Source organism: Cervus canadensis, chromosome 28 (assembly GCF_019320065.1).
Source record: "Cervus canadensis isolate Bull #8, Minnesota chromosome 28, ASM1932006v1, whole genome shotgun sequence".
NCBI lineage: Eukaryota > Metazoa > Chordata > Mammalia > Artiodactyla > Cervidae > Cervus > Cervus canadensis.
In genome coordinates this window covers 46,854,289-46,872,480 of record NC_057413.1, presented here as the reverse complement: position 1 = coordinate 46,872,480, position 18,192 = coordinate 46,854,289, and the positions used below count along the sequence as shown (strand labels likewise).

The 18,192-nt window shown below is 56.5% G+C and overlaps 1 protein-coding gene across 3 annotated transcripts in view; it reads left to right on the top strand.

The window, feature by feature from the left end:
- The window catches only part of TFEB (transcription factor EB), a 48,092-nt gene that overhangs the window by 17,532 nt on the left and 12,368 nt on the right, over positions 1-18,192 (top strand). The window lies entirely within an intron of this gene.

Here is an 18,192-nt window from a genome sequence, read left to right as displayed (position 1 = left end):
CTCAGTTTCCTCCTCTGTGAGATGGGAGTGGGAGTAAAGTGTAAGGACAAAGTAAAATAACCAATGAGGAGCCTACCTAATGAGCGCTAGGGTGTAGGCAGCTTGTGGTTTTGTCATTATTGCTAATGTTACTGTTACTCGTGAGAAGCTCTGCCTGTGCCTTGAGCTGGGGAAGGAGGCGTGTCAGCTGAGTGAGGTGTAGCTTGGGATGGGGCTCAGAGGGAGTGGTCGTACCTGGGCATCATGATGGGGTGGTTTCTGCCAGGCTGCCCCGAGGGATCAAGGGCACACAGGTAAGTTGGAATATGGGCTTTGCCCTTCACAGGTTGGGTGAGTCACTTAACTTTTCTGAATGTCCATTTTTTTTTTAACCTACAGGGCAAAGATGATACTATGTAGGCTATAGAGTTATTATGAAAAATAAAGCACTTGATGTTTGTGGGGGCATTTTGCCCAGTGCTGGGCACACGGGAGGATCTGAATCCATGAGACTTCTCTTCTTCTTTTTTTTGCTGTGTCCCTTTTCCATGTGAGGGATGGGGTGCCCTGAGGGTCGTGGAAGAGAGCTTGGCCTGGAGGTTTAGAGTGTGCGGGCTGGGGCCCTAGCTCTCCGTGAGCCTAGGTGATCCACACACATAACTTCTCCCCAGAAACTTCTGGGTTTCTGTAACACAGTGGCTGGAGAAAACTCTGAGTTTTAGACTCTTTCTCAGAATCGCTGGGGGTGCCTTGGGGAAGGACTAGAAGGAGGGGTGTTGGGGAGGGGGAGGCCCCCGGTTGGAGGCCAGGTAGTCTGGCCCTTCCCCCTCCCCACAGAGCTGCTTCATTCTCCTGTTTAGCTATCAAAGTTCCAGGTAAATTTTGTCTGCAAAGGGGATTCTGCTGTTGAAATCAGCCTGGGAGTCTCTGAGAGGGGTGACCTCCTAGGCTCCTTGTTGTGTGACTTGGCACTGACTCTGGAGGTGACCTGGGCTGTGGGCCCTGATGTCCAGAGGATGCTGGCATTCCCCGTGAGGCGTGGGGGCAGGGCGGGGGCTGCCAGGCTGTGCCTGGGGGGAGAGGTTTGAGTGCTGCCCGGCCTCGCTGTCTGTGTGACGTGGGGCCCTGAAGACAATACTCAGCCTCACCAGCAAACTCTCCCAGGGGGGAGCGCGGGCTGAGACTGGACAGAAGGGCCCTGGCCACCGTGCAGTCATGTTCCTAGTAAACACTCGAGAATATCTGAAAGGAATGAATGAAGTGGCACCACAGCGTCCCCGGACAGCTGCACCTCTGAGAAGGTGGCGGATCCCCCCTTCCTCTTCTTTTTTTTTTAAATTAATTATTATTTATTTAATTTATTTTTGGCTGTGCTGGGTCTTCGCTGCTGCACACGGACTTTCTCTAGCTGTGGTGAGCGGGGGCTGTTCTTCGTTGCCCTGCGGAGGCTTCTCATTGTGGTGGCTTTGCTGGTTGCAGAGCATGAGTTTCTAGGCGCATGGGCTCAGCAGTTCTGGCCCACGGGCTTAATTGCTCTGTGGCATGTGTGGGATCTTCCCGGACCAGGGATCGAACCTGTGTACCCTGCATTGGCAGGCGGACTCTTATCCACTATGCCACTAGGGAAGTCCACCCCCTTCCTCTTCTTTTCGCCCTTCACTCTGCCTTCCCTGTTCTCTGCTTCATCCAACCAGCCTTAAGCTCCCCCAGCCCTGTCCATAACCTTGGACAAAGACACTTCCCCAACTGAGCCCCAGTTTGCTCACGAGTGAAATGAGAATGGTGGGCTCAGCTTGGGAGGCCCCTTCCAGGGTCTCAGCCTCTGTTCTCAGGGCAGGTCACACATGCCCAGAAGGTCCAGCCCCCCTCACCAGTGGCAGAGGGGAGAGGGTGGTCCTCAGGGTCTGAGGTGAGGATAGGGCTGCCGCAGTGCTCTGACGGGGCCTTCAGGGTGTGATGGGCCTGGGCGGGAGCTTGGGCGGGGAGGCAGGGACCTGTGGGTGTGAGAGGAAGGGTGGGCATCCGAGTGTGTCCGCTGGGCTGGGGCCGCACAGTGACTTTTGTGTGTGACCCTCTGCAGGCGTGGGCGGCAGCCCGCAGGGACACATTTGTGTCGTTATGACTGGACATGAGAGGGTGTGTGGGTCCGGCCGGCCTCGGGCTGGGGCGGTTATCTCCTGTTGCTGGGAGCTTCCTGCGCTCTGCCTAGAATGTAAAGTGACTTCATGCAAGGGCGCCCCTCCCCAGCTCCCCACTTTCGGCACAGCCTGAGGTAGAGGGTGGCCTGGCTTTCCCCTCCTCATCCCCACTTACCAGAGGCCCATGTCCCCCTCTCCTTCACCTCAGACCCTGTGTCTCACTAAGGGTTTTGGGGGAGCTGCCTGATCTGCCTTCTCTCCATGGCATCTCGTGTGGGGGGCAGGCGAGTGGTACATGCCTGAAGCTCTAGGAGTCGGTGCACCCCCAGGCCTAGGACAGCTAATCCTCTGAGCCAGAGGAAGTGTCCTCCGGAGGCCCAGCCTGGGACGCTGTGGTCAGCACCCTGCACCAGCGGAGTGGCTTTCCAGCCGGAGGAGACCCACGGGGAGGGGTGAGGAGAGGCTCCACCTGCTCGCCATCTCCCGGCTCCGGCAGCCTTGGCCGCAGCCACTGCCGGTGACTCATTCCCCTGGGGAACTAGCCGGCTCCTCTCCTGAGGCTCTGGGCCCTGAGCTCCACGAGCCAGGGGGGAGCAGGGAGGCCCTCCTTCCGTATGATGGGGAGGGGTCCCAGCTGACCGCTCTCCTGTCCTCCGGCCCCCGCAGACTCCACCTTCCTAGTAGCCGCAGCCCCAGATCACCATCATGGGTCCCGGATGCCTCACGAGCAGGCAGCCCCGTCTGGCAGCTGGACTCAGGAGTCCCTCTTCCCCAGCGCCTGTCACCAGGCACGTCCCCATTCCAGTGCCTGGGCTCGGTGGGGGCGTGGGTGGTGCCTGTCCCCACCCCGGGGGGAGGGAGGTGACTGGGCAGCCTGGGAGGGGGTGGGGAGGCCCTCTCCAGGGAAATGAATTCTTGGCTGGACCCCAGATGTTGGCCTGCCCAGCTCTGCTCCGGGGTAACACTGGGTGCACACACAGCCCCATTGTATGCCTGGGCCCTGTGCCCGCCGTGGGCCTGGCACCAGCTCCGTCCATAGCAGTGGCTCCATCAGCTCCTCAGCAGCCCCTGCCAGGGCCCGAGCCACTGGGCCCCTGGTGAGGAGGAGGAGGGAGGGCTGGTGGTGAGGCTGTGAGTGGGGGTGCCCTGAGCGGGGGAGCGGGGACCATGCAGATGCTCGAGGAGCCAAGTGCAAGCGGTTGTTTCTCATCAACTGTGGATCCAGGGTAGGGAGCACTGTCTCCCTTTCACATGAGGAAATCGAGGTGTCGAGACCCCGAGAGGCTGCAGTAACTCGCCCAAGGGCACACAGCTAGCAAGCGATGGAGCTGGGGTTCAAGCTCAGGCAGCCTTGGTCCACAGCCTCTCAGTACCACTTACTATGCTGCACACCCAGCCTTGGGTCAGGGCTCAGGGGAAGGCCTGGCTCCTTCTTTCCCCAGCCCAACTTAGAGGAGCCAGGTAGGCTACTTTCTAGAAAGTACAAGTCCCCACGGTGGAAGGGGATCCTAGAACAGTAGGGTCTGGAGTCCCCATGTGCTTGTGAGAAGCGTGGAGGTTAAATTTCAAGGATGGTATTGGTGGCTGGGCAGGCAGAACAAGTCCCCAGGATTGGAAGGCCACTCCGTGCCTCAGTTCCCCTGCTGTGGTGGCACTGAATGTCCCCCGGGTTTCTTGGGAGGACACAGGAATGTGGAGGAGGGGTGTGGCCAGGGCTGGCTTGGAGCCTCACCCCATCTTCCTGTGCTCCATAGGCTGGCCAGGAGGCTCCCCATCCCCTGCCTAGAGCAAGGCCTCCTGTTGCTTCTATTCTGAGAACCCGTCCTGAGCTGCCCCATCTCCTCAGGTTTCCCAGCCTGAAGGGGCCTCTGAGGCCGGAGAGCCTGCCAAGGGGGCAGCCCAGCTCTCAGCTTTGAGGGGTCCCATCTCTGCCCAGCACCTGGGCCCTCAGGCCAGCCTGGAGGGTGCCTGGAACCAACGCCTATGGGGCTCAACGTATCTGCTCACGAGCCCTGACCCCCCCATGGGATCTGGCAGAGCTAACGCTTCTCCCTTCTCCCGGCCCAACCTCCTTGTTCCTGTCCATCCCGGGCATGAGGCCTGGCTCCCCTTTGGTGCCACCCCAACCCTCTCGCCACATGGACAGGGCAGTCTGCGGAGACCGCAGGGTCGCACAATGCCAAGACTGGGCCGCCGGGGCAGGTGGGTAAGAGGGAGGCTGGAAGGGAACACCGAGGCTGGCTCCCCTCTCACCCCACCTGGGAGACCTGTCATGCCCAGCCTGCTCGGACTCAGCTTTCTCTGATTACACTGTCCCCCTACAAAGCCAGAACCCCTTCATCTCAGGCCACAGGAAGGCACCTCAAGCCCAGACGGGCCAGGTTTGAGTGCCTTCTCCCTGGGAGAAGCCGAGAAAGAGAAAACCTGGAGACAGCCCTCGGGGAGCTTCTGCTACAGCCGAGCAAACTAGACCGAGTAACTCCTCTGTGCCTTAGCTTCTCATTTATAAAATGGGTACACTGATATTTCCTACTTCCCAGTGTTGTTGAGGAGGGCAAATGAATTAAGACACGGTAAAGCCCTTAGGAAGAGTTCCTGACAAACGGGAAGAGCTCAGTTCAGGTTTATTGGTAGTAGGTTTATTGGTAGTAAGGGCTTCCCTGGTGGCTCAGATGGTAAAGTATCTGCCTGCAACGCGGGAGACTGGGGTTTGATCCCTGGGTCGGGAAGATCCCTTGGAGGAGGGCATGGCAACCCACTCCAGTATTCTCGCCTAGAGAATCCCCGTGGACAGAGGAGCCTGGCTGGCTGCAGTCCATGGGGTTGCAAAGAATCGGACACGACTGAGTGACTAAGCACAGCACAGTCATAGTAAGGCAGTCATTCTAAATGGAAGTCCAGTACAATATATGTTATCAAGTAATGTCATTTTTTCAAAATAGATCCCTGTGAGGACAGGGACTATCTTACTTATATCTGGATCTTGGTGTCAGGCACGGAGCCTGGCATGGAGCCAATTAAGCAATTGTTTCCAAATGGTGATCAGAGGAGGGTGGAGTCAGGGTAGGCTGCCTGGAAGAGGTGGCTCTGGAGCAGGCCTTCCAGAGACACACAGGCATTATTAGACAATCTGTGGAAGGAGGATGGGGCAGGAGGAACATCTGGAGGTCTGGATTGTGTCAGGGAGAAAGTGATGAGACCGCCTTTACTGAGCCCAGGACTTGGTTAGGACAGGGGGATCCTGAGTCCCTTGAATGTCCGCCCAGGGAGTTTGGACTTTATCTGGTGGACAGTGGGGGTGATGGAGCAGGGAGATGACCTCTTTGTTGCTCAGTCCATTTTGTTTCTGCTCCCTTGTTCTGTTAGGGCTGATTCCTTTCTCCACTTCTCCAAAGACAGGAAACCCTCTCTCTGCTCTTTGGTCACTTTTCTCCGATCCCTGCTCACTCCCAGCCCACGTATCCATGCTCTGCTCTTGGTCTTCTGCTCAGCTGCACTGGCCCGTTCCCCCAACCTTCTCTTGTTCAGCATCTGCTTCCTCTCCCTGGCCCAGACCCACGTTCCCTGGGATTGGGGTTGGCTGGACTTGAACTTGAGGGGAGTGGGATATGAGCATGGTGTGACCACACAGTGAGAACGTGGGTGCTGGTGACCGAGCCAGGAGGACACCCTCTCTTCTGACCTAGCCCACTACCCTCTTCAGGGAATGACCCCCCGGTGATGTGGCTAAGGCCCATTAGGAGGATCTTACTTTGCATTTGTCAACCTGATTAATGGAAATAGATTTCTCTAACAGAAAAATTAGAGTGATAGGCCTTCATTTTCTTGCTATTAAATTTAGCCTAAAAGGATATTGAACCAGGTGGGGACCAGACTGCAGAAAACTACTCTCTTCTGTCTCCTTTTAAACATCCAGTCATTTATCTATCCACAATATTCATCCATCACTTCATGCATTGTATCCATCCATGCATCCATCCATTCATCCATCTGTCCATCATATGTATCCACCCATTATTTCCATCCATCCGTCCCTTAATCCATTATGTCCATCCAAGCATCTATTACATCTGTACATCTATCCATGCATCTACCAAATACTTCCTGAGTGCCAAATTAGTTGCTTTACATTTAATCCTTACAGAAACTCTTTAAGATAGACATTATCCTCCTTTTGCACATGAGGACACCAGGATCCTGTGAAGTGAAGTTGCTGGAGGTCATGCAGCCAATAAGCAACAGATCTGGAGTTCAGCTCTCTCTGCTTCAAAACTCATGCTCGTAGTATGGGCTCAGATGGCCTCCCTGAGTGTCCCAGGTGCCTCTTTCTGAACGTGGAACATGACAGCTTTGCTACTGGAGGAATGGACAGGCATGCTCAGATTCTGGAATGCCGGAGTTCCATCGTGCTATCTGAGGAGCAGCCCTGGGGGCCAGAAGTCATGCTGGACTTCCAGTCCTATTGGCATTTGCTACCGGTAACAACGTCACCAGCCCCACACCTGCAGTGGAGGCTTCTTGATCATATAACTTGCAGCCTAGCACATCCTTGTTTCTTCTCTTCATCAGGCCAACTCTGCTTCTGAGGGCACTCTTGTCTGCCACAGGTGGGAAAGTTCTAGGTACATGTTTGACCACTGTATCCAACCCCACCAGTTTCTCTGCAGCAACTGGGCTCTTGCACGCCTGCCTCTCTGCTTCTCCCTAGGACACCCAGCCTGCATTTTAATCTGGCACTTTTAATGGTAACTTTCTAAGCAGTAGAGTTAGCTGCACAATTTCAGGTCAATTTCAGGCACCCTCCTGGGGCCCCTTTGGTTGAGATGGGGCTGTGAGTGCAGACAGTTTACTTGGGTGATGACCCCAGGAAGCCGCCTTAGTGGAGTAGGTGGAATGAGGTGGGGAGGGGAAGGGAGCCACTGAGATGTGTGTTCAGAGCAGGTGACCACTGTGGACTTTGGAGAATATGCTTTAGATTCCCAGCCTCAGGACCCCTTGTGGCTCAACTGATAGAAAGTCTGCCAGCAATGTGGGAGACCTGGGTTCGATCCCTGGGTTGGGAAGATCCCCTGGAGAAGGGAAAGGCTCCCCACTCCAGTATTCTGGCCTGGAGAATTCCATGGACTGTATAGTCCATAGGGTCGCAAAGAGTCGTACACAACCAAGCAACTTTCACTTCACTCGGGACAAGGGGAGGGAATTGGGGGTTTGTTACTAGTTCCCCTCTGTCTTTGGCTGGGGCAAGGTGGGTGCTACCTCTGTTGGCTCTGGTGCAGGTGTGTGCAGGTGCTGGCTGATGGAGGTGCTCAGGTGGGCAGGTCGGGACTAGGAGTGGCCGGGGGCTGTGGCCGGGGCCCTGACAGCCTCTGCTGCTCTCACTGACCACAGGCATGGTGGCCAGCCAGATCCTCAGAGTGTGCCTCCTGCCAAGTCCCCTTGCCCCCCCTCTCTTCTCTCCAGGCCCACGAAGCTGCTACCACCCTCTCCCGCTGCCTCTGGGCAGACCCTTCCCACTGGGACCAGTCATGGGTACCACATTCACTGCATTCAGCAGATGCTTAAGGAGCACCTGCTCCGTGCCGGGTGTCACAGTAAGAGGAGAAGCTGCCAGGGCCCCTCTAGATGCTCCGAGCAGAGGGAAGGGATTCAGCGTGCAGGAGGTCCTTAGGAGAGGCCACACGCGGCAGCCCTTTCTGGCCCTTTCTCTCTTTCTCTGAGCTTGACGTCGGCTCCTAGAGGGTGGGGCTGACGCGATGGGTGGCCACAGAGCCTGAGCCGCTCTGAGTCCCCTTCCGGCAGAGCTCTGCAGAGGCCGTGATTGTAGCGGTTTTTCTGACTTCCTTTTCCTTTCTCTCGCACCCCTGCCTCTTCCCCTCCTGAGGCCGCCAGACCCACGGCTGCCACGTGGCTGCCTTTTCGTCAGTGGGGAACCGAGCCTTCCAGAGCCCTCTCGCTGAGTCTCTATGGGGAACAGGATGCAATTCACGGTGCAATAAGGGTGGGGGGTCAGTTTATTCGTGGGTGCCCTTCTTTGTCCGTGGAGAAAGCCCTGCCTTTACCTGCTCCCTGGAGAGGGGCCTGCTTCTTCTAGACTCCTGCCCCCATCCCTCAGACTCACACTAGACTCTCCTATCTTGGGGGGCCCGGGGAAGGAGCAGAGTTAAGGGAGGGAGGGGGCGTGTAGGTAAGGCCACCTGGTGTGGGGGCAGGGACAGCAGGGGACCGGGCAGAGGCAGGTGCCAGCCTGGCGGGCACACACAGAGCACACGCTCCAGACTCCATACGGGCCACTGGCAGGTCTGCCAAGCCCCGGTCCCTTTTGACTCATCTCTCCGGCTGCCACCCACAGACTTTCCCCTTGATGTTTTCACTTCCAAACCAGGTTTGATCAGCGTGTGTGTGCCAGGGCGGCGGGGGTGGGGGGGGGGCAGGAGCATGTTGGCCTGGGCTGGCCAGCCCCATGCCCTCTGACATTCTCCCCCTACTTACCGGTGGCATCTATTTCCCGCCCCGAGGGCAGGGCCGGCTTTGGCAGAGTGAACTTGGCCTTGAAGTTGTACCTGCCCCACTTGGATAGAAAGGTGGCTGTGCTTATTCGGGGCAGGCTTGTGTCGGTGTGAGTGCTGTGAGGACGTGGGAGAGATTAGCACTGGGAACTTACGACGCAGCTTTTGGTTTGTCTCAGGTGGGAGCTTAAGCATCTTTGATCAGGAGATCGGGAGAAGTCTCACCCCCGTGGGGGAAGCGGGGGGTGGGGGCGCGGGTCGGGGGCACAGGTGGGGGGAGGGGTGGATGGGGAGCGCAGAGTGAGCAAGGCTCCGCCCTGACCCAAGAGCTCAAAAGCCAGGGCACTGGGTTCCTCCCTCTGCCTGGCAAAGGGCAAGTGTTCCTTGTGGCATTTCAGGACAGAAAATGGGGTGGGGGGCCTGCTGTGTGCGCGTTGAGCATGAGATCTCTGCAGAGTGCATCTCATACCTGTGTAGTGGTGGCGGGCGGGGGAGGGACAGGTGAAGGTGGCTGCCTCCCTCTGCTCCCTTGGCTGGGAAGGGGAACACTGCGGTACAAGGTCATTTCAAGTGTTGGGGAGAGAGTTCTCTGGCTTCCAGACGGATGGGGTTAGAGATGCCAGCCGGGCACCTGGGCCGGGCAGCAGAGAAGCCACTCTGTGCTCTGGGTCTGGGGCAGCTGCCATTCAGGAAGCCTTGGGCCGAGTGTGGGCTGGCTGGGAAAGGACCCGGGCAGGGGACCCCTGGATTTTGTGGCCCGATTGAATGTTCCCAGTTCCCAGAAGCGCAGCTCACGCTGGGGCGGGGCCAGGGAGAAGGCCCAGCCACCGGGTGGGGGGCAGTAGCAAGGGGAGAACAGCCTGTGGTCATCCGGCGGCCCCTGCCTGCTCCAGCCTCCCTGTCCTGCCCCCGCCAGGCATGAGTCAGACCGAAAGCAGAAGCTGCCAGACATTGCACAGGGTGAAGTGAGGCAGAACCAGCAGTGCTATTTTGGAACCTGGTTAATTCCCCCTCCTGTCCCCCAGCGCTCATCACTCAGGGCACCCCCCCCACCCCCACCCTGCCCTGTTCCTGGGTTCCTGGTCCAGCTCTTTGCCTTCCCTGTAGAGACTGCGGGGGGCAGGACCCGATGTCCCCTGGCGTGCGTGGAGGTGGGGTTGCTTAAAGCTCCTCCGTTTGAGGGACCCCTCCTTCTCCATGGCTGAGAGGTGCTGTCTTCTCTGGAACCGGCCTTCTGGGGTGTCAGGGGGTGCCCCCTCCCGGTGGGAGCTGGCGCTGCCGGCCTGGCACGCACCCTCCCCCTGCCCCTCCTCTGCCACTCAGGCCAGCTGTCTGCCGCCTCTCACTGGGGCTGTGAGCTGACCGGGCTTCAGGTGGGAGCCTCTCCCGGCAGTGACTCTTAGAAGTTTGGAAGGGATTTCCGGACGCGGTGGAGGGATATTGTGGGGCCAAGGGGCTTTCCAGAACCCATGACATCGTGCACCTTGCAGCAGCCCCAGTGACCCCCTAGTCGATGGTTCTCTCTTGGGCATCCCAGGCCTGCTTGAGGGCCCACATTTTAGGATTTTTTGGAGCCCTGTGAGCCTGGGGGCCCCTGGCCGTCCAGTCCGCGGAGGTGAAAGGTCAGTGGGTGTGTGTTTTTCAGCTGAAGTTGAGGGTGTATGGGTGAGAGCCTGGGTCTGGGGGCGGGGGTCCCTGCCGCTCCCGAAGCTGTGTGGCCGGGGAGAGGATGGGCTTTGCTGTTGCTCGTGTATGTGTGGGAGATGGGCATGGGCTCCGTCCACTGGGTGTTGCTGCCTCCTGGGGAGGAACCCTGAGGTCAGTGCTCCATCCTGCCATCTACCATCCAGCAACCTGGGACGTGGGCCCATCAGCGGGCACGTTGCAAGGGGACCAATTAGAATGTGAGTCCCTTTGAAGCTCAGGGGAGCCGATCTTGGGTCTCTTGTTGCTCAGCTGGGTTTGGGCTCAGGCAGGTGAAGGGGAGGGGCCGAGCAGTGGGGGTGGGTAGAGTGGTCATCCAGGCCGGCTATAGGGGCCCCAGCAGCCTGCACGCCTCATGCACGGCTCAGCCACAGCCTGTTCTCAGAGTTGTCTGCTCTCTGCTGGGGCTGTTCTCTGGGCAGCCAAGTCCTGGGGCAGGGTGTGTGTGTGTGCGCGCAATGGTTTGTGTAGGAGATGCTGTGTATGTGTGTGAGTAGGCCTGTCTGGGTTGCGCTCCCACCACAGGGAACCTTATCAGCTTCCCTTTGGTTCCTGCAGGCTGTTTCCCCTCCTGCCCCGGCCAGAGGCCCGGCACCAAGTAATCGGGAGTCCAGAGCCAGCCTGGAGCCCTCATTCCTGCCTCCACCTTGACCTCGGGGCCTGAGAGTCTGGGCAGTTTGCTCAGGTTCACTGTGGGGCTCCGAAGGCCTGTGCCTGCCTCTTTAAGCATCTCTTTCCACCTCGTGGCTCCCTCTCCCACCTGTCCCACTTGAAACCAGCAAGTGACCAAGCCCCAGCAAGCTGCAAGTGAAGTGACTTTAACGTGCCCACCAATCTCCTAGGATGCCGTGTTAAAGTGCTAACATCCATAGGTCTGGGCTGGGGCCTGAAAATCTGCATTTCTAACCAGCTCTTGGGGATATGATGCCTGTGGGTCATGCTTTCAGTGGTGAAGTCTTAAAAGGCCCTCCAAACTCCAGCCAGATGGACACTGCTCACCCGGCCAGGGAACTGACTTTCATGGGCCGCCCCCCTAGGTGCCAGGCACCTCACACACGCCAGCTCCTTTGATTCCCCTCGCCTCCTCTGAGAGAGGTGGCATGACTGCTATCCTATTTTACAGATGGGGAAACTGAGGCTCTGAGAGGTTAAGTACCTGTTCTGGGTCACACAACTGAAGAGTGGCAAAGCCAGACGAGCTCTGGTCTGTTGGGTCCACAGCATATGAGCATTTTACTGAACCCAGCCATCTTCCAGGGAGCGGACTCAGAAGGCAGAGATGCAGCTGAGGGGATGGCAGAGGGCTTGGACCGCAGGGAGCAGCATCCAGCCCCACCTGCCTAGCCCAGAGCCTTATGACTCCCTCCCTGCCTCCTCAGGCCCTTTCAAGGCTGAATCCCAGCATGCGGCCAGGCTCCGGGCACTCATGAGCCTCTGCAGGCGGAGGTTGGGTGTGCTGACCAGGCGCCCCAGCTCTACTGCCTACTGTCATGAAACCTGGAGCGAGCTGTCAGCCTCTTTGCCTCAGTTGCTCCCTCTGTGAAATGGGGGGTATATTTTCTGCGTCCCCAGTGGTGTATACTTTGAGGATGACATCAGTACCATGTATCAGCTTAGAACTGCACAAAGGAATCAGGGCAAATAGTAATGAATGCCTGGCGGTTTGTTCCCGGACGCCATGGGCCACCTTCTGCGAATTTAACGCAGTTGTCAGGGCTCATAAGTGTCTTTCTCCCTTCTTTGCCCCTCCTCTCTTCCAAAGTCTTCTTTTATTAGGCAAAGCCTGGATGCTTCAGTTTTAAACAGGTTGTCTTCCGCGTCCTCAGAGGCAGATTAAAGTCTGAAAAAGGAAGCCAAACAGTAGGAGTTCATTGCAGTGGATGGTGGGCAGGGAGGCTGGAGACCGGAGAGGCGGCTGCAGCTGGGAGGAAGCGGAGGAAGCCCCTAAGGGCAGGGGCAGGAGCCAGGCGCCCTGGCCTCGGGCAGAGAAGGCTGGGTTTGGAGCGAGGCCCCAGGTCTGGAGCCAGAGCCCCCTCCATGTGCAGGCTGTGCTCCTCACTGCCGCAGGCTGTGTCCTCTCACACCCGGGTCAGCGGGCCTGCCCTGCCCAAGAGGCCGGTACTGGGGCTGGGGAGTGGTTGCTCTCTCCTAAGGAGACAGACAAGAGAAGGCCGGGTCCCCTGAGGCTGCCGCAGCTCTGGAGAGAGAGTTCCCGAGACGGCTCTCCCTGTCCCCCGCCTGCAGGGTGGCTCGGCGGGCATCCAGCCCCAGACCATCCATACGGCCTGAGTCCTGCACCTGCCCCGTCACGTGACCAACCAGGGGTCCAGCTGGGAGAAGGACCCCAGGTGGGCTCACACAGCTGGGCGGTGGGACAGCTAAACGCAGCTTTTCAACCCTACTCGGCCCTTTGGGAGCGGACTCATTCCAGAGGCTCCAAACTCTTGGGCCCCAAACCCATGATGGCACACAGTGACCCACTAGGTGGAGTCTTGGGCCTCAGCTTCCCTGGTGGGGGCATTGATGACCTTTCAGGCTGACCTACCACCCACAGAACTTAGCAGGGGGAGGGGATCGGGTGGGCTGGGGTGGGCGGCGGCGGGGGGGCGGTCACACAGGGCTTGAAGCCTTTGGAGACCCAGCCTTGAAACCTCTGCTCTTCAGGCCCCGTTCCTGTCTGGGGCACCATCTGTGGGCTGTCCTTCCCTCCCAGCGACCCCTCTGGATGCACACACACACCCCTGCCATCCAATGTCAGGACTCCGGTTCATGCAATCGCATGTCTGTCTAGCCTGTTTGATATGATTTCCCCCTGAGGCCCTTGTGTGGCGCACGTTAACTGCCTCAGTGAGATCCCAATGTATGGTTGGTCTCCTGAGCCCTGGGCCTGGATCTGTCTTGGCCGTGTAGCAGCAGAGAGCCTGCAGGTGGGCCAGGCCTGGCCTGTGTCCTGGGGCCTCTGGGAGGGCTGAGGGGTGTGCAGGCCTCTGGGACCCTCCGTAGGATTCACTGAGGACAACAAGGGGTGAGGCGGGGCTGGGAGTTTACGGGGACAATAATCCATCTCTACGGTTCTTCCCTCTGCACCCCGGGTTTCCTTCTGATGCTGGAGCTGGTGGTGGCCACACACCAGCCGGAGACCTGGGCTGGCCTCCCCGCTTCACTGTGTCCTTGTAGTGTGACCTTGCCCAGGGCCCGGAACCCCTCTGCAAGTCTTGGTTCTCTCATCTGCAGAAGCTCTGTCCTGTGAAGTGTCTGCGGGGACGGGTGAGATCTGATCTCGGTCATGTGCTCAGCACTCTGCCTGGTCCACGGAGGGGACTCGGGCTGTTTGCTGAATGAGTGAACAGGTGGTAACTGAGCACGTGATGGGTGGTTGGACGAGCAGCCTCCCGGGGCCCCGAGTCTCCTTCTGGGAAGTCTGCCGGCTGGGATGGGGCGGAGGTTCTGAGGAAGAAAGCTGATTTCTCTGGGAGCTTCCTTGTAGCTGGGGAGACTGGCGGTGACCAGGAACAACTGGGGAACAAGACTGTGTGGCCACAGGCAGGCTGTTCAAGGGGATGGGGTGGCCGGCACGGGCTGCAGGGGAGAAGGGGAAGACGGGGGTTTCAGCCCCCTCACCTGCTCCAACCCAGGAGAGGGGCGGCTCCCCGCCGAGCGGCAGGGTGGGGGGTTCTGCACTGTGTGTGTCTGGGTGTGAGAGAGACAGACGGCAGAGTGTTTGTGTGTGTGGCCCGCCTCTGAGTCTATGCATATCACAAAAGCAGACACCTCCCGGGACTGTTCTGGTTTCTCCTCTGCCTGCTTCTTTCAGCCACGTGTCCCCCTGCCCACCCGAGGCCCCCATCCTTCAAAGCACAGTGATAGTGCTCCTGGGGCCGGCCTCCCACCAGGGACCAGCTGATCCCTCGGAGACAAGATGGGCGCCTCTCTGGTCTGGGATTGCCTTTGAAGCTGCCCCCCTTGCCCTGCCCCGGGGCCAGCCAGGAGGCGCCAGCTCCCACCCTTTCCTGCGGGATGTGAGCCGCCGGGATGTGGGGCTGATGGCCTGAGCCGTGGGGCCTGGAGGCCACTCAGTGGCCGGGGAGCTCTGGTGTCTGCCCTTCACGTCCACTCTCCTTCCTCTCCCTCCTCTCCACCTCCTGCCTGCGTTCAGTCAGTCAGTCAGTCAGTTCAGTCACTCAGTCGTGTCCAACTCTTTGCGACCCCATGGACTGCAGCACACCAGGCCTCCCTGTCCATCACCAACTCCCGGAGTTTACTCAATCTCATGCCCATTGAGTCAGTGATACCATCCAACCATCTCATCTTCTGTCCCCTTCTCCTCCTGCCTTCAATCTTTCCCAGCATCAGGGTCTTTTCCAATGAGTCAGCTCTTCACATCAGGTGGCCAAAGTATTGGAGCTTCAGCTTCAACATCAGTCCTTCCAATGAACACCCAGGACTGATCTCCTTTAGAATGGACTGGTTGGATCTCCTTGCAGTCCAAGGGACTCTCAAGAGTTTTCTCTAACACCACAGTTCAAAAGCATCAATTCTTCGGTGCCCAACTTTCTTTATAGTCCAACTCTCACATCCATACACGACCACTGGAAAAACCATAGCCTTGACTAGACGGACCTTTGCTGGCAAAGTAATGTCTCTGCTTTTTAATATGCTGTCTAGGTTGGTCAGGTTATCTAAAACAAGCCCCTGGGACTTCCCTGGTGGTCGAGTGGTTAAGACTCCACACTTCCAGTGCAGGGCGTGCGGGTTCGATCTCTGGGTGGGGAACTAAGATCCTGCATGTCGCATGGAATGGCACGCCCCCCAAAATAAACAAGCCCCTGACTGTACTCTCCCCGCCCCCAGCCCTGCAGTGTCCTGCGGGTCACACCTACCAGAGCAAGTGCGACTCCCAGTTGCTTTTCAATGTTGGAGGCAGCCAGAGGCCCCACTGTTGCTTTTCATGACCCCCAAGAGACCTTGGGTCAGCTAAGATGATAACAACCCACTCAACCAAGTGTCTCCAGCACAGACGATGTGCTCGGGTACTCTGCCAGCTCTTGATCTCTTTAGAACCCAGAGAGGTAGGCTTCCTTGCTCCCCACCTGCCTCTCCGAGTACTGCAGTGAATTACGTATCATAGACACGTAGACATTTTCTTTGGAAAGAAAATCTTTTAAAACCCAAGGCTTCTGGACAGGAAACAAAGAGGGTGTCCGGTCCTGGGAAAAGCTGGCCAAAGCCTTTCTTCTGGCCAGTCTGTAAGAAGAAATAGAAGCTGGGTGGCCACTAGGCAGGACTCCCCCTACCTGGGGCCCTAACATGTAAATTGACGGAGAAATGGAGGGAACCCTTTCCTCAAAAGAAACTAAAGAACAGAAAGAGGAGACTGGCCCAGGGATGCCCCCGGTGGGCATGGATGAAGCGACGGTGAACAGTGACCCAGTGGTGACATCCCCTCGCCCCGCCACCCGTGATTTCACACTTGCAGAGGCCTCCACACAGCATCCCAGCTTGGGTCACAGCAGCTCTGTGGGAGAGGTTCCCCAGCTGGTAAGTCCCACTTGGCTGATGGAAAGACTGAGGCTAGGCTTGGACACTGAGTCAGGCCCATGTCTGGAATTCATCCCCAGGCATCCTGCTGCCAAGTTCCCACATCATCTTATGGGCAGGTATGCTGGCTCCTGGGGACCGATCTTATGACACCTCCCTACCCTTAGCTCTCTTTGGGTGCCACCCAAATGGGTGCACCCATCAGGGGGCACCCTGTTGCCCCCACCAGGCCCCTTGGGGATCCGTGACCATCTTGATAATTAGGAACGGCCTTGTCCTAAGGCGTGGGGGTTCTGTGGACACTCTTGTTCCATTTCCTAGTTCATCAGGCCTTCCTTTGCCAGTCCTCTGCCAGAGGGGGCTCCGAGAAGATAAAACAACCCCCAGTCCTGGAATCTTCCCCTGTCTTCCCTTCCCAAGGCTGAAAGGTTACCCAGGAGGTCGCGGGGTCCGTCCCCCTGCCTCCGGGAGCCGCAGCACCTGTTCAGGAGGCCTTCCTTTAGTGATTGGTTTGATTTCCCCTCCGCCACAACTGGGCAGTTCCCACACGACTGGTGGTTTGCAACAGACTGGATCAGAAGAAAACTTCTTCCGACCGCAGAGGCATAGAACGTAATAAATGGCTTAACCAGGCACCCTGGCCTCTGAGCGTCCACACTTTGTTGTTTCAGCCGCCAGACATAATGTTTTTTCCTAGGAATACAGGAAATTATCTCTACCCTTTGAGGAAGGGCAGAATTTTTTCTGCTTGTGTTTGAGAATTCCAGACCATTCCCTTGTCCCAGGCACCCTCTGGCCCCTGAGCTAGATGAAAGAGATCAGCTGCTGAAACCCTTTGATTGGAGGGGGGCTTCTTCAGTGGGAATCCCTAAAATAAAATGTGACCACCTTGCCCCAAGTGCGGGACTGGGGCCAAACTCTAAGCCCCAGGATTAGGGTGGTGGAGTCAGACTGCCAGCATCCAGCCTAGCCGCTCATTAGCTCTGCGACCTTTGGCAAGTGGCAAACTTGCCTCATCTATAAAGGGGGGCGGGGGAAGGATAGTACTGGTCCTCATATCATAAAGTAATTGTGATAATTATTAATAAATAAGATGCATTTAAGCATACCTGGTGCATAAGCAGGTCCATACGTGGTCCATAAGCATCAGTTTATTTTTCCTCGTTAGAAAGATATACATGTTCATTATAGAAAAAGAACAACATTCCAAAATGTAGAAAGAAAGAAAAAATTGTTTGTGATTTCATCATCCAAAGAAGTCAGTAATATTTTATTTCCTCCCAAGACGTTTCTTTACACATATTTTACACAATGATGATCAGATTTTATATATAACTTTGCATACTACTTTTTATCACTTGACATATCCCTGTGTTACTTATTATAAACACAACATTCCACGAGGAGGATCACAACCTTTTTTTTTTTGATCCTCCTGTGTCTTGTGGGATATTAGTTCCCCAACCAGGGATTGAACCGGGGAACCTGGGTTCTTAGCAGTGAAAGTGCAGAGTCCTAACCCAGAGTGGGACCCCCAGAGAATTCCAGAACGCAACATAATTGAACCATCCTATTGCTGGACATTGAGATTATTTTTGATTTTTCTCTATAGAATGTGATGGACATCTTTATGCATAAAAGCCTTTTCTGTATTTGAGACTTCTTCTTCGAGCTAGTGGATATTTTTAAAGGCTTTGATATTTTTAAAGGCTTTGATACCAAGCTACCCTTGGGCAGTGGTGTTGAAGCTGCCTGGTACCAAAGGCATTTTAAAGTCATAGTCACACTTGGGTGGGGGAGGGGAAGGGTAATTTGTTCAACACTTCTTTTACATTCTTTAAGGTCTGCCCTCATTCTTCTGTAAAATTTTAGTGAAAGTATGACACACTTAGAGAAAAGTGTACAAATTGTTGAGTGAGCATCTGGATGCATTTTCATAAACTCAATCCTCCCATGTCACCAATACCCGCATCAAATTACAGAACATTCCTAGTCCTCCCAGCCCCCACCCCAAGCTGTCCTGTGTCACCTCCCCATCACTCCCCCCAGGGGTAACCAGGATCCTGAATTCTAACATAAAAGATTTGTTTTACCCGTTTCTGACCCGTGTGTATATCAATCACTGTATGTGCCTGTTTGGCTTCTTTTGTTCACCGTTACGTCTGTGGGAGTCATCTGAGTTGTGTTTAGCAATAGTTGGTTCACTCCCATCGCTAAGCTGCATTCCAGGGCATGGAGATATCACCTCTTTATCCATCTTCCTGTTGATGGACATTTGAGTGGCGTCCAGTTTTGGCCACTATCTATAGCGCTGCTGTGAACATTCT